The 14637-nt window shown below is 37.7% G+C and overlaps 1 pseudogene; it reads left to right on the plus strand.

Annotated features, from left to right (window-relative positions):
- The first annotated feature begins 632 nt into the window (after positions 1–632).
- LOC132238834 (small ribosomal subunit protein eS6-like) overlaps positions 633–14637 on the plus strand; it is a 28148-nt pseudogene continuing 14143 nt past the window's right edge.

The following is a 14637-nucleotide window of genomic DNA, read 5'->3' on the forward strand; positions in this document are numbered from 1 at the left end:
TAAAATTTAAAAGCTTTATTTAATAAAATCTGGCAATAGTTTTCTTTGAGGGTTCTGACATTAGTGTTTTAAAAAGATCCTAACTAAAAGAAACCCTCATTCACTGCTGGTGGAAATGTAAACTGCTACAGCCACTATGGAAAACAGTATGCAGGTTCCTCAAAAAATTAAGAATGGAGCTACCATATGACCCAACAACCCCTCTTTTGGGTATCTACCTGAAACATTTGAAAATATTTATTTGCAAAGATATATGCACTCCTTTGTTTATTGCAGCATTATTCATGATGGCCAAGATAGGGAAACAACCGAAGTATTCTCCACTAGAGGACTGGATAAAGAAGACATTGTACAGCCCGGCCAGCATGGCTCAGTGATTGAGCATCGACCTATGAACTAGGAGGTCACGGTTAGACTCCTGGTCAGGGCATATGCCCGGGTTGAGGGCTCAATCCCCAGTGGGGGGCATGCAGGAGGAAGCCAATCAATGATTCCCTCTCATCATTGATGTTTCTATCTCTCTCTCCCTCTCCCTTGGTCTCTGAAATAAAATTTAAAAAGAAGATATGGTACATATATACAATGGACTAGTACTCAGCCATAAGAAAAGATAAAATGCTGCCATTTGCGACATGAATGGATCTCGAGAATATCATGATAAGCCGAGTAAGTCAGACAGCAAAAAATCAAGAACCATATGATTTCACTCATATGTGGGATATAAAATTGAAAGCAACAAATTAACAAGCAAGACAAACAAAAACTCATAGACACGGACAACAGACTGGTGGTTACCAGAGGGAAAAGGTGGGGAGTATAAGAGACAAAAGAGGTCAATCTATGGTGATAGAAGAAGATTTGACTTTGGATGGTGGGCACACAATGCAACATACAGATGATGTATTACAGAATTGTATAATTGAAAGCTATATAATTTTATTAACCAATGTCACCCCAATAAATTTACTTTTAAAAAAATCTTGTTAGAAAGAAAAATTACATTGATAATCATACATATTTTCTTCTACTACAGTTATGATTTCAGTTCATTAAATATTTCATTTTTAATTTATCTAGAACTTATCTTAAGGAAAGGTTTTTATCCTATATAATAAAAGTGGAATATGCTAAGTGTCCGACCGATCAGTCGACCAGTCGCTATGATGCACACTGACCACTAGGGGGCAGATGCTTCAACCAATAGGTTAGTTTGCTGCTGGGGTCTGGCTGATCAGGACTGGGCAAGAGGGCTGGACATGCCCTGGAGCCCTTCCGCGGCCCCTCCCGGGCCAACCGGCCAACCTCTCTTGGTCCCTCCCCGGCCGGCCAGCCCCCATTGGCTCCGATTGGGACTGGGTGAGATGGCCCTGATCACCCCGATCACCAGCCAGGCTGAGGGACCCCACCTGTGCATGAATTTGTGCACCGGGCCTCTAGTACATAATAAAGCTGGCACTTTAAGATATGTAATGATATTACTAAAGTCTAATCAGCCAAAGACAGGAAGAAGCTTGTAGTCCCACAAAATCACACTTATTGACTCAGAGTAAGAGGAGGCACTTCAGAAGAATCAGGGAATGCTGATCTTCATACAAGAGAGAGAAAAGTCCTTTATAAACTTGGTTTCCCACAGAAGTATTCTGAGGAGGAGATAAGGGGCCAGGGGATCAGTGCTGAATTGGTTACTGTTTGTGAGGTGGGACTGAAGAAACTGTGTTAACTCGGGATTGTGTGCTGAAGCCCGACAAGGATGGTTCAACAATTTTGTATCCCCAGTAATAGACGTGGGTGGCAAAGTGGTCTGGGACATCGAATCATTAGTGAGAAGACAGTAGTTAGTAAAAGAGGGCATGGTCTTGGCATTTTACATTCTTATCACCTTAGAAGAAACAGTGGCTCCTGTCTACTTTAGAGCTAGCCTTATTCGTTTCTGAACTCAGACTTGGAAATGGTAGGACTGCTTCTTCCTTTTTTTGGTCCAAGCTGATTTGCACTTTTTCAGCCCAAGAAGAGTTTTTGTTCTTTCATTACATGTATTTTACATTTAATATACATATTTATATAATAATTATATACTACAACCCATTGGTTGTATTTTAACCTATTAGTCTGCAATGCATCATTAATCACATAGTCATATTTACCTGACCATTTTTATTCTTTTCATTTTATTCTAATAATCTTTGTGATTATAGTGGCTTCAGAATTATGTTGTTATTGTCTCATATTAATTATGTTATTTTAATGTGATGATTGATTCTTTTCATGTTTTTTCTTTAAATCTTGAACCACAAGTTTAATATTGCAAAATGTGCTTATTAGTTAGGATTAACTGCAACTGTATCAGAAACGCTAAGTAACTGTTGTTTAATACTTTTAGAAGATGAGTGGTCCAGGACAGATAAGATGCTCTCCTGTGTCAGAGAGGGTGCCCCTGTGTTTATTACTCCACTTATGGTCCTGGATAGTAGCAACCATGTTCTTAGGTGCAAGATGGGGATAGGAATAGAGACTGAGGGAGGAATGAAGATGAAGAAAGCAAAGAGCACATATACAGTGTCTTAGGGTTTGAAACTGCTATAGGACACTGCTGCTTCCAAGTCATTGGCCAGAAATGTCCCATGGCTGTACCACTTGCATAGAGGCTACCAAATATGGCCTTTATTCTGGGCTACTAGGAGATCGACTAAAAATTTCCTTACTGCAGAAGAAAAGGACAGCAGACATGGGGGAAACAAACAGTCCTTAGTTCAGTGATGGCGAACCTTTTGAGCTCGGCGTGTCAGCATTTTGAAAAACCCTAACTTAACTCTGGTGCCGTGTCACATATAGAAATTTTTTGATATTTGCAACCATAGTAAAACAAAGACTTATATTTTTGATATTTATTTTATATATTTAAATGCCATTTAACATAGAAAAATCAACCCAAAAAATGAGTTCGCGTGTCACCTCTGACACGCGTGTCATAGGTTCGCCATCACTGCCCTAGGGTATGTAATGTGCCGGTGCCCCTTCACCAAATCTTTTACGATGTTTACTTTTTTCTTTCACTGTTACCAAAGTTGTTATTCTTTTATAATTCTTGTAGAAAAATGTATCAACAGTTCTCCAAGTTTTATGAAAAGCAACTGTCCCCCAAACCCCCTTTACACCCCCAGTTTTGCTCCAATTACTATTAAATCTTTGAGTGTTTTATTCTTAAACCATTTTCAAAATAATAGGCTTATACAGCCATTTAAAAAAAGTTTCTGTGAACTACGGATGATAAGGATTTAGCTTTTTCAGCATTTCTCTCCCTCACTCACATATTTTCTGTCCATCTAGCATCCAATTTATTATAATTCTTGGTTAGATCAGCATTCCATTTCAATGTAATTATGAATAAGTAAATATTAAAAGCTGAGCCATGCAGTCTAAAACCATTTCACTTTCTTTCCTTTATAACATCTCCCAATTAATAACTGTGTTTTAGTTTTTGCTTAGTTTTCTAATTTGTCCCTATATTATCTTCCATTCTCTTAATTTCATCTTCTTAGACCTCTAGATCCCTAGCCTCCAATCAGTACTAACCTGTTGCTAGAACACATCTCTGGCCCTTTTCCTTTCCTTTCACTACCACCACGAGGATTCTCTTTGCCACTCTCCTATGTAAGATCCTCTGATTCCAGGTTCTTCTTCCTTGGTTCAATCCCTCTTTTTATTGGAGTAACTATTACAATAGTTAACTGAGACGACCATCTGAAAGAAGTTTTTCAGAATTTTCCTTTTGAAAGTAAGATAGAAACTTGTTCTTAATCTTAATTTCATGTTTGAAAATATATGTTGGAATTTTTGATACCTAAAGGATAGAAATAATTTCTGGACTTGTGATCTGCTATGAACCCCTCATAAAAAGTCTTGTGATGCACATATCTCCAAGAATAAATGAAACGTTTTGTCATCTAAAATCCTGAAATAGACATTTAAAAATACCTTGACCTGAATCTATTTTCTAACTACATACTAAGTATATAAATACTTGCAGTCTTTTTGTGTGATTTAATCTGGCCTCTTTCTTTTATTTTTTACTTTTATGAATAAGGCACAGAGGGCCCCATCTCTCTGGAGAGGTATCCTTTAGGTTCAGGAAAGCATCTCCCTGAATATAGGCAAGACCATCAATCAAATAAAAAATTATCTCAGAGAAAAGCCCGCCACACACAGGCTTTCTCTTTGGGTTAGCCACATATTTGATCTTTTGCTTCTGCAACAGCTTAGTGAGTCCTCCTGTGAATTCTTAGAAAGATGACAGGTTACCCTGGAGGGTTCCTGCCCTTCCCCTGTGCTGTGTGTGCCTTGCCAGGCACTGAGTTTGCTTACTACTAGATTTCCATTTGACTTCTCCCAAAGGACATGCTGTACCTGGAAGAAGAGCTGGAACTAAGCTGTTTCTGCCTGTAGTCTACCTAACAATATTTACTTAGCTTATAACACATTATGAGTGATGTTTGCTTGCTTCAACTAATTCTGTTTAACCTCATCACCATAACCCTTTAATTGTAGTGAGTTACTAAAGAAAATTTTTTTAGAAATTTGCTCTGGGACTTCCCTTTATCTCTTTAATATTTCTTTATTTTCTAAGAAAGACAGAATAATATCTGTGCAATAAATGAGAATTTCATCATTGTGACACACAATTTTGGAGAGAAAACACAGCACTGTTTTAGAAATTAAAAGAATGGGGATAGGTGTGTGTTTTTTTTCCTATTTCACCGTAACTGGTCATTAGGATCCAGAGTACAGGATAAAAATCGGTCCAGTCCCTGATATTATGAAAAGAGCAAAATTAGAGAGAAAGGAAGAAAAGCACTTTAAGATTAGAAGAAACTACATTTATGAGGAAACTATTCTTACCTGGGTTCTATGAGAGAGAAGAAATACATACAATAGAATCTCGATTTGGCAATTCCAGCTAAGTAAAACAGATGAGATAAATACACATTTATAATACACAATATAATGTGAAAAGTGTCATAAATAAGAAATAAATGCAGTGGTATGAGAGTTCAAAATAGTGATTGCTTTCAGCCAAAAACAACAACAAAAAGCAAAACAAGGAATGCTTTTTGAAAGAGGCAGAATTTGGCTGAACTTTAAAATGAACTTCATAAGTAATCATATGCTCTTAGTATTTTAATTGAGGTTAAAACAATGTTTTTCCTTTTTGTTGTTGTTGTTAATCCTCACCCGAGGGTATTTTTCCATTGATCTTAGACAGAGTGGAAGGAAGGGAAGGAGGGAGGGAGAGAGAGAAAAACATCAATGTGAGAGACACACATCAATGGTTGCTTCCCACATGTGCAGCTCAGGTACATGCCCTTGAATAGAATTTGGGACCCTTTGGTGTGTAGGCTGACACACTAACCACTAAGAAACACTGGCCAGGGCATGTTTTTCATCTTTTGATCAATTAATATAACTGTGTTACTAATTTCTTAGTAGTAAGTCATCTTTATAGTCCTATAAAAGTGCATTTAAAAAATACTATGTTGGACTCAAGTTACATATATTTATTTTGGACTTTTGCATACTTATTCCTGTATATTCCAGAAGACTGGTAGGGGTTTCTTTCTGTGTACATCTTTATTAAGTTTAATTATCAGACTAACATTAAGTGAATCGTGTAAACTTTTCATCCTTTCCCCTGTACTAGAACTTACCAAGGCGATCTTCGATCCTTTGGAAAAGATGAAAGAACTCCCTGGTAAAACTATCCTGTTTTGGATCCAATGTTTTCAAGGTAACTTAAAATTCTGATGGTGTTTTCAGTTTCCTCCATGGCTATGCGCACAGCAATAGCTCTGTCACAATTGTTTCTTAACTTAATTGTAGCAATTAATATCTTTTATATAATTTTCCATTTCATTTCATTGATATTTTAGAAATTTTTTTCAATAGGACTTTACATTGTTTTCTTCCCCTTTACAGTCTTCTAAAATACTTCCTTTCTGTTGCTATATTTTTGTTCTTTATTTTTTTTTAGATTGGATCTTTTCAATATTTTTGTTTTATTTACTTATTTAAAGTAAAGGAGGGCTGATCCTCAAGATGACTAAGACTAGAAGGCACAAACATGGACAGAAAAGGATAAACAAACTGGCTGAAATAATGACATTAGATGTAAAAAAAAAAGTAAGAGTTTTATTAAATATTTCTTTAATAGCAGTGAGCAGAGAAAGAAAGGCCTAGGTCCTTCATAGATATGAAATATTGTTTGTCCTGATAACATAATAGTGCTTTTTAAAGTACTATTTTATTATCCCCACTTAAATGAGTATTGCATTTTAATAGGCAAGCACATTTATCAAACTAAATGTCTTCAAATATAGGTGGTATGGCTCAGGCTTACACTTATCCAGAGCAAAGTGCACTGAAAATGGAGAAATGTGTGTGCTAACCAAGGTACTGCCTTAGAGAGCTGGTTGTAAGCATTTGTTCCATTTCCTCTTGCTCACCCTGAATCAACAGGCTATGATACTTGTCCCATCTTTATCCTCCAACAGAATTTTGATTAAAAAAAATAAGAAAACAAAGTGCTTTGAATCATTATATATTGGTGGTTAATAGCGAAACAGTAAGGTTTTCTTTCAAAATATATTTAAAGATATATCTTTCCTGGCTAATATTTGTGAATTTTATCATCAGCTACATATTTCTCTCACACTTGAATTTCAATATTTTTGACCAAGTTGACTGAAATTAAGGTTATTTAAAGGACTGGAGCGTCAGTGTGAAACGTCCCAGAGCAGCGCTGTGATGCCTCTCTTAGGTACAGGCAACTGGCAATCTTAAAGATCAGGTTGTCTCCATATTGAAATAAGTGGAGCCATTTCACAAGGAAGCCTGGGTTATTTATATTGTTGGCCCTCTCATCTCCTATCAGCAAGCACAAATACAATGAGATCCTGGGACAAATGAGCTTATTAAGATCATGGTTAGACATATCGTTTTTCAAATCACACTCTACAAGACAGATATGCTGGCAAAGCTGTAATAAATGTCAAGGCTCAAGGCATCCACCATTCTTTTCAGGAGCGCGATGGCTTGGCTAGGAAAGCTTTTCATAAATTTTAGTGCACACCTGTCAAGTGGCAGGTGTGATAGTCCGCTATCGCGGAGCCTGAGCTGTGATTTTCTGGGCTGGCAGCACTGTCATCGTTTTCAGTACAATCATATGCTTTTCTCTCTTTGTGACCAATGAAATCTATGTGATCACACAGAGAATCAGCGCATCTTGGCAGATCTGCCAGCGGTACTCATCACAGAGAGAATATTTCAGATTGGCTGCCATGAGGTGTTATTTCCCATTTGTTAACACAATGGGGGTTCATGACTACAACAACGGAAACACATTCATTTGTATATGGGTTCTGTCCTCGTTGTGCATACAAAATCCATCCCTCCTGTCCTGCACTCTGTTATCCTCTCATAATCAATCTCTTACCTGTTAATATGTCACATATTTCTTGGGGGAAAAACCCTTCTTTTGTTTTAATAAGATAAATTTGTGAGTTAGAAATAAACTTTGATCTAAACTATATGAAATAAAATTATATTTCATATACATGATATATATATGTATGTATATATATATATATATGTTTATAAAATATCTGAAAGAAAACTTATCCAAGTGTTTATAGTGACAGCACAAAAGAAAAAGGCAGATTTAGAGAAAGGTGAGTCAAGTATCTTCTATTTTCTTTTCTAGATATTATGGTAGCGATTGTATTTTTATGATGATAATATATTTATATATTTCTTATGTAATAAAAAAAGTAAATTTTGAAATAGGAGACTCTAAATGTTGATATCAAAGGAGAATAGGGCCCCCAAAGACCATCTTTAGATGAACAGTGCCGTATATTTATAGAGTGCTTTTACTAAATCCTCAGACACTCGGCGAGATGACTGGATGAGATGTTAGAACTCTCATTTCCACAGGTGAAATCTGAAACTTAATTTTCCAGTTAAGTTTCTAAATTGGGACTGAGAACCTTGGTCTCTAATTTCTGGTCAAAATTCCATATTCTCTCAAATCCCTTCCCCTCCTTTCTCATTAGTTTCTGCTCTGAAAACAACATTAACAACAATTTTATTACTTTCTATTTGCTATGCAGCAAACGATTTCCTCCATTTTTTAAAATATTTCTGACAACATATATATGTGTGTGTATATATACACACACTGTGTATATATTTCAAGTTACAAGTAGAGTCACATTTTTCTATTAATAAAATAGATCAATTACTTAGTTGAATTTTTCAGACATAAACAGAAATTTAGACTCTGGAACAAGAACAGCAATTTTAATACAATGCTTTCCATTGAAGAAAAAATAACCATAATTATGTTTAGCACAATAAGTTTATTTTACTTCTGCAAAATTATGGCAATTGCAAGGCCTCTGATTTGTCTAATGAATGTCTGCCATGAATATTGTAAGAAATAACTGCTAAGTGGAAATATTATTCTCTATTAATTACATAGTCAAATCTATCAGAATAAATAGCAATTCATCGGTAGAGCCCAGGCACATCTTTATTGATTGATTGATTTTAGAGAGAGGAAGGGACAGAAAGAAACATCGATTGATTGGCTCCAGCATGCGCTTGGACTGGGGATCAAACCTGAAACCTAGGTATGTGCCCTGACTTGGGAATTGAACCCACCTCCTTCTTATGTATGGGATGATGCTCAACCAATTGAGCCACACAAGCCCTGGCCAGTACATTTTATTTTTTTAAATTTCTTTATTGATTAAGATATTACATATATGTCCTTATCCCCCCATTGCTCCCTCATCCTCCCCCACTCAGGCCCTCACCCCCAGTTGTCTGTGTCCATTGGTTAGGCTTATATGCATGCATACAAGTCCTTTGGTTGATCTCTCTCCCTTTCCCTCACCCTCCCCTACCTTCCCTCTGAGGTTTGACGGTCTGATTGATGCTTCTCTATCTCTGGATCTGTTTTTCTTCATCAGTTTATGTAGTTCATTATAATCCACAAATGAGTGAGATCATGTAATATTTATCTTTCTCCTACTGGCTTATTTCACTTAGCATAATGCTCTCCAGTTCCATCCATGCTGTTGCAAATGGTAAGAATTCCTTCTTTTTGTACCACAGCCTAGTATTCTATTGTGTAGATGTACCACAGTTTTTTAATCCACGTATCTGCTGATGGGGCCAGTATATTTTAAAGAATATTTAATTTACTTACTAACCAACAATTACTTAGGCAAAAGCTTAATATGAGAATTTTAGGAAATAGTTTATCTTCCCACCCTCTTCGTTATCCCCAAGTCTCTGCCATTCTATAGTAGTAAAATAATTTTATGATTATCTTCTTTTCCTCCACGCCTTTTAGTTGAGAAGAGGGAATAAATATTAGAAAAGGGCTCTTACCTCACTATTCTTTTGGGGATGAGGGGAATTAAAACTCTCCCGGTTGCCCTGACCAGTTTGGCTCAGTGGATAGAGTGTCAGCCTGTGGACTCAAGGGTCCCGGGTTCGATTCCGGTCAAGGGTATGTACCTTGGTTGCGGGCACATCCCCAGTGGGGAGTGTGCAGGAGGCGGCTGATCAATGTTTCCCTCTCATCGATGTTTCTAACTTCCTCTCTGTAAAAAATCAATAAAATATATTTTAAAAAAAAACAACTCTCCCGGTCATGTCACGGATGTCTGCCATGTCAACCAAAAGCATCACACTGCCCTTTAGCTCTGTCACTGTTTGCATCTGCCCCCTCTGAGCTTCTCTCAAAAGGCAAAGAGCAAGAAAATACTTAACTCCCCTTTAGGATGGCTACCTCTGCCTCTGAACTGGAAACATCGACTCTTATTCTCCGCCAATTCATAGCATAAACTTAGTTCAACATTCACTGTGGCAGACATTGACCACACCCACATCTACTGAAGAAAACATAGAATGTTATGCTTTGTAATACTGGGAGCACACCTGTGAAAGTGAGAAGGTGATTAACTGCCACAAAACACAGGCTGAGAACTGCTGCTCCATTCCTTCCCCAGGTGGGCCCAGGCCTGCTGCTGGCATGCTGACTCTGGGAGTGGCCACGCACTTCCCACAGGTGCCTGTGGAACTGGGACAGGGACCTCCACCCCCTCACCAGACGGGAGAGCTACAAAAGGCCTGTCTCCTGTCCCTGGGAGTTTAGCGTCAAATCCAATTCATCACATATAACAAGCAATTGCCATTTTGATAGTTGTCTTTACTTCCAACCTTTTTTTCTGTCTTCCAATAACTACTAAGATTTATTTCATATGTGTCAGACATATGTTTAAGAGCTTTACTTGATTAAATAATGTAATCCTCAAAACAACCGTAGGAGAAAGGTACCACTATTACCCACATTTATAAATGAGAAAATTAAGGGGCAGGGAGGCTAGGGAAATTGTCAAAGAACAGATAGGTAGTGTCATCTCACTCCTGAGTCTGTGTTCTGAACTGTTAGGTGATGCTATTTCATGCACTGATTTCTCTATTTGGCTCTTCTGCCTGCATTTCCATCTGGACCATAGCACACAAAATTTCTATGTTCCCCAGCAATCTTATCCATCCTCACTTATTAAAAATAAACTACTTTAATTAAATGGTTATATTGAAATTAAAAGCCACTTTTGGGTGTTGAGTCCCACACCGCCCACCAGGCTGAGGTGTGTGCTGTCTCCTACTGAGGGGCCTTCGCATAGGGCTGCAGTGTACCAGGCAGGACATCAGCATGGGAGGGTCAGCAGGGATGCTGTGGGGGAACTGTGCCCCATGGGCCTAGGCAGGTTTGTTCCCCTAACTCCCCATCCTGGACCCTGGGGGGGTTGGGCTAAGGACTCAGGCCAGGTAGGAACAAATAGGCCCCAGGTCACTGCTTAAGCAGAATATTATTTTTGCCAAATTAAAAAAAGAAGGCTTTATTTTATTGTATTTGAAAATCCAAAAAAGTGATTAAAAGTTGGTCTTAACTATTGTAGTGTTTTCCCTAGAATGCTTGGGTGGTATACGCCCAAAGCCAAACACGTCACTGAAAAGGGGTGCCTTTAAGAGACCTTCTTCTACGTCTGAGTCCCAAGAGAATGGGATGAGGCACGTCTGACCTTGAAATCCCTGCTGATTATCTTAGCTTCTTGTAAGAAACGTTCTTGTTCTCTGTGCACATCCGCCTTTGCTTTCAATCGCTATTGAAAGTGTCACCTGACGAGGGGCTGAGAAGGATTGTGAATAAAACAGAAAGGACACTCATGCTAATTCTATCCCTAGACACTGACATTCTATCTTAGATGAAATAAGGCATCAAGTATATGTTAATTCTAGAAAAGTTTTAGTGGAAGCTCTGGCACTTAAACGAATCTACAGCTTGTTTCCAGCACAAAATGAATGTTTTAATTAGTGTCTTACTCTGATACATGTTGGTGAGGCGCTCTCCTCTTTCCTTTTCCTCCCCTGGGGCTAGGAGCCTGGCTCTGCTCTGGGGAGTGGAAGTACAGAGACTGTGCCGATGGCGTCACTCTGGCTCTCTAAGATTTCAATTGGTTTCTACAGCACTTTCAGCACCCTGAGACACATGGCTTCCAGAGGGCATCTTTCTGATCACATTTGAGCTTGTCAGCTTTCCAGGTTTAAATTTTAAGTTAACATTAATGGTTCCATTGTCCTCTCCAGCTGTCATCCTGGTGGCCTGGGAAACAAATACCCACATCTTACCTAAACTGGTGATCAAAAATTGCACGTAAATGAACAAAGCAATGCAGACTATTAATCCAGAGGAAATGCTCATTAAATGCTGACAGGGAAATCATTAACACTTGAATAGTTTCAGGGAATGCAATCAGACTCCTGATTAATTTAAAAGCTTGTTCTGTGGGCAGCCTATGCAATCCTGAACAAAATGGGGCTTTTCCCAATCTACCCAGGTCCCTGTGAGGCAAGGATTTAAAGGAGACAGAGGACCTCTGAAGGGCTCCTTTGCTGCAATGCTCAATAGTTGAGAAATTTAAGCAGATGAAAAGTAGCTCAGCTGGTTCATTTATTTCTCTGATGTTCTTGCAATGAAGATTTGGCTGACTGCCTTAAAAAAATTTTTTTCAAGGGATTGTTGCATTCATTTGAATATGAAACTGTAGTTTAAGAAAGGTGTGGGGTGATTATTTTTTATTTGGAAAATAAAACCACTATTTTAGTTGGTGAATTGTAAACATGCTAATATTCCCCAAGTTACCCTGCTAAAGGTTTTCCGCATCTACTGGCTGCAATTCTAATATCCTCCACTTAAAGTAGGCAACACTAACAACATGGGTACTGCGTTAAGGGCACCCAAAGGCACTTACTCAATTGCTAGTTCACTGGGCTTGTGTAGAGAAATAATAAAAATTCTGAGAATTTACTATTATTATAATAAATACCATTATTCCTTTACAGACTGCTAGGTGAGCAATCTACTATTAAAAATGACAAGAAAAAAGGGGGGGGAAAGCTACCACCTCTGGAGTCCAATCACAAAGTAAATACTCAGTAAGTGTTCAGCTTCATCATCAACACCATCCCTGAACTATAACAGAACTGTGCTAGAAGGCTATGTACTTTCTGAAAATGACTTCTCACAAATATGTGAGACAGGTGCTACTGGTATGTTCATTTTTACAGACAAAGAAACTGAGTCTAAGAAAGGCCAATGCCTTGTTAAATAAAGTTCACTCTGCAAGCCATCTATTCAATCAAAATGGAGCTCTGGTTGGTCTGATTTCAAAATGAAACTCTAGCCTGGACCAAGCTGCTGCTGAGATTGAGATGCTAGCTCAGTATAAGCTGTTAGTTTCTTGCACAGCAGGGAAGGAAAGTCAATTTGCAGTCACTTTGGGGTTAAATAATATACTCAAACCGTCCTTGCTTATTGTTACATCACAATAAGGTAATTGTACATGCATTATGGTTTATTCTTTTTAAAATAAGAATGGAATCACTTTTTACATTTATAATTTTTCTTGTTTTTGCTTAATATCTTATGGGCATTCTTTCAAATTAGTACATACTGATCCAAGCTACTTCTCATAATTGCATCCCATTTCATAGTATGGATGAACCATCTGTATGCAAGCATTCCTCTATTAGAGGGCATCCAGGTTGTTTCTAGGATTTTCTCTGACAAACATACATATGCATGTTTGTCATACGTATGTACACACAGCTATGTACATTACCATACAGACAAATATATAACACTTAAACCTCTATCTATCTATCTATCTATCTATCTATCTATCTATCTATCTATCTATCTATGGGCAGGTACACACACACATTGGGTTCTTTAGTCCCATGACAGATTCCAAAATGCTAGCTGAATAGGTCTAAAGAGATACAACTTTTTCTACACTGTTTTAACTACTTTCCACATCTACTAGCAATGCAAGAAAGTATCTGTTTCTCCAGCTCTTCTCTATTTCTGACTTATTGCTATTTTTAGCTTTTGATAATCTTAGGATAAAAAATGATCAATATTATTTTTATTTTATATTTCCTCACTAGTGAAAACCTAAAGATATTAAATTATAGTTACATTTTACTTTCTACTAAATATTCATTGCATTAGTTGTCTGTTTTTTCTATTTGGGTGTATTATTATTTAAGTTGTATAAGCTCATGGTGCAACAGTGTCGAGGGCTGTGAAGATCTGAGGTTTTGCCCCACTTGCAAGCTAACAATTAGTCTGCTGTGGCTTTGTGGATACTGCCAGCAGACACAAGGTTCCTGGGACAGAAGAAAGGGCATCATTTCTCACATCACAGGGGGCATCATGAACATTAACATGTTTGCATCAGATTATCTTGTCTCCAAGTCCCTGAGGGGTGTCCATAGGAGTCCAGAGGATGCCTGCACATAGTGGGTTGTACTACAAGAAAGAAACCCAAACCTGTAAGCTACCTGCCCTTTGCTCCAGAGGGAAATACTATTTGTATCTTCCAAGGCTATTTGCTTTGTGAAAAGATAGTCCCTGAAAGGGCAGTTAATGCCTCACTTATAAGATATGCAGAAACACAAAAGACCCACTGAGAATTGTCTCCCAGCTCTTAGGAAAATCAACCTCTTGTCAAATATAGTGTAGTTGTTTTCTCCCAATCACCACTTATAACAGTGTTTGTAGTTTGTCTTTGTTTGTCCCTCCTATGTCTCTTGGTTTGATAGAAATACTATTCTCATGTTAAATTTAGTATTAATAACATGGAGATAATTTCCCTAACTTTGAATACAAATTATTCGTTTGCTTCCGATCAAAATGAAAACAGATATTATCTAATTGCTGTTTTATGAAAATATGTATCTATGATTGCTGTTTTGTTTTTCGCCTGACAAATGAGGAATAAAAAACATAGAAAAGGAAGCCCATTGGGACTTTTGCCCAATCAAATAAAGACTTAAGTTCATAGCTCTTTTTTAATCAACGTAATTGCTATAAATTCAGAGAATTAGCAACATCAGGAGCCTGTATAGAGGAAGGCATAGAGGCTGGGGAGTTGTATGTTTTGTGGGGCTTGAAGCTTCTATAACTTAGAAGGAGGGCTGTGCTTGAAGTATAAGAATACA

The sequence above is a fragment of the Myotis daubentonii genome, chromosome 7, assembly GCF_963259705.1.
Source record: "Myotis daubentonii chromosome 7, mMyoDau2.1, whole genome shotgun sequence".
In the NCBI taxonomy this organism is placed as follows: Eukaryota; Metazoa; Chordata; class Mammalia; order Chiroptera; family Vespertilionidae; genus Myotis; species Myotis daubentonii.